This window comes from Ambystoma mexicanum, assembly GCF_040938575.1.
Source record: "Ambystoma mexicanum isolate Mex_15411 chromosome 12 unlocalized genomic scaffold, UKY_AmexF1_1 Mex_chr12_unloc.2, whole genome shotgun sequence".
Taxonomy (NCBI): Eukaryota; Metazoa; Chordata; class Amphibia; order Caudata; family Ambystomatidae; genus Ambystoma; species Ambystoma mexicanum.
The window spans coordinates 1103072-1105036 of NW_027182323.1; the positions used below are offsets into that span (position 1 = coordinate 1103072).

The 1965-nt window shown below is 47.4% G+C and overlaps 1 non-coding gene across 1 annotated transcript; it reads right to left on the reverse strand.

The window, feature by feature from the left end:
* Positions 1-72, reverse strand: TRNAA-UGC (transfer RNA alanine (anticodon UGC)). Its single transcript has one exon. It is a non-coding gene; the product is annotated as a tRNA-Ala (tRNA).
* Between the last annotated feature and the right edge of the window lie 1893 nt (positions 73-1965).

The window sequence follows — 1965 nt, forward strand, 5'->3', positions numbered from 1 at the left end:
TGGAGATGCCGGGGATTGAACCCGGGGCCTCATACATGCAAAGCATGCGCTCTACCACTGAGCTACATCCCCTCACGTAAAACACACCATCGTAATATCTGTGCCGTCCGACCCTCGGCCCAGTAATTCTGCAAATGAAATCTAGTTTGTAGAAAAGGTTCGGCAGTGAAATCGAAAGTGATAATCGATGCAGGACCGAGATTGTTTCTGCTATAGGGACTGCTGGTGGCTGTGCTACATCCCTTTACGATAACGTTCCACTAATGTTAGAGTCGGCACGGAGTTTTTTGTATGTGGGAACTGTTTTCATTCTCTATCTCTGTTCTACTTTGGGATGTTTCCTCTTTCGCCTCGCCACAGAAATCAGAAGGAATGTGTCAGGCTTTCGTTTGCCACCACATTCTCATCACCTGGTATAGAGCGAACTTCCCACAATCTTTCTTCTGTTTTATCTCTGTCCGCAGAATATCGATTTTCAGGGATTACAGCTGGCTTCACTAGCAGGAATATGTGTCACTGGTGTTGTGCCACAGAGGGCCGATCCAATAGCAAAGCACCACCACGTGACTGCTTGGCACCATGTGCTGCTGCTTTTAAACAAGCACTGGCAATGCCAACAGTTTGGACTTTTATCTAGGCCTGGGAAAGGCACTTGCCAGGCACCACCCTAGTGGTATTAACTGGCCACTGATGGTACCAGCAGCAAAATGGTGTGTGTACCTGGGTATCTAATAATAGTGCCGGCAAACGTCTAATACTTAAATCTTAAAACACAAGCCATCACAGTAGGCTTTGTCAATGCATGTTTTTATCAAGACTTCAGTGAAGGACACGCATGGTGCTTGTGAATGTAGACTTGGTTACGACATTTTAATTACACCGGTGGCACTTTACTCCTGCAATTAAGACATTAGCCCTCAGAAGACTGCTTTGAAAAAACACTGGCAGACATTTCGAGTGCAAAGCTAGATGGTAAGTCTTGATTAAAGTTAACTCAAAGAGTTCCCATAATTAGGAGTTTTGGGTCTGGAGGGGCAGGACTGGGTGGGAATGGCCACATGGCCATGGCAGTCAATGGGTGGGCAAATAACTAAACAACACTTACAAGCTTTGGTTCCCTCCTCAGATGCCTTTTTCCCCGATCTGGACTCTAATGCAATAGTTTCAGCATATAGGTGGGTGCCACCTAATAGCCCAAAGTAATAAAGGATCTAGGTGGCAACAGTGTCTGCCTCTCAGTGCTGGCACACTTAGGTGAGTGAGGGGAGGTGGCAGGCCCGTCTAGGGTCTGCCGCTGCCCACATCCTCTTCCTCTCTGTCCCATCCACCAAGTTATCTTTTTTTTATTTATTTTTTTACTTTTATTTATTTAGCTTGGCAGCACAGGAACAGGTGAGCTACATACAGGACAAGTATAATCAGAGCAATGCAGGTAATACAAACATATAAAGCAAATTCAAAACCAGTTTGTGCACATGTGGCAGACATCCAAGGTGGGTGTGGGGGCAGTGAGTGAACAATTCCGGAGGTTGTGCGGGAATAGCAGGGGGAGAGGACTGGAGATGTAGAGTCCGAGGCAGAATCAATGGGAGCCATGTATGAACGAAACCTTGACCAAACATCTCTGGGTCTTTAGTGGGTTGGCTGTTGTATAGCCCAGGATTCTTCGGTGTCCGATGCCCATGTGACCGCCCTGAGCCACTGTGCATGGGTGGGTGTGGTAGGCCGAAGCCAGCAGAGTAAAATAGAGCGTACAGCAAGTGGCATGCAAAGTCCAGCCAGGTTTTTGGAATCTCAGCGGAGCTCAGAAAAGTCATGGAAAAGACAACTCATTGGGGATAGGGTAATAGGGTGATCGAGGATAGCTGACATAGTAGCACATACTGCGCTCCAAAATTGAGTGAGACGGGGGCAGGACCAAATCATGTGGATATAGCCAGCGTTGTCGCAGCCACACCTGGGGCA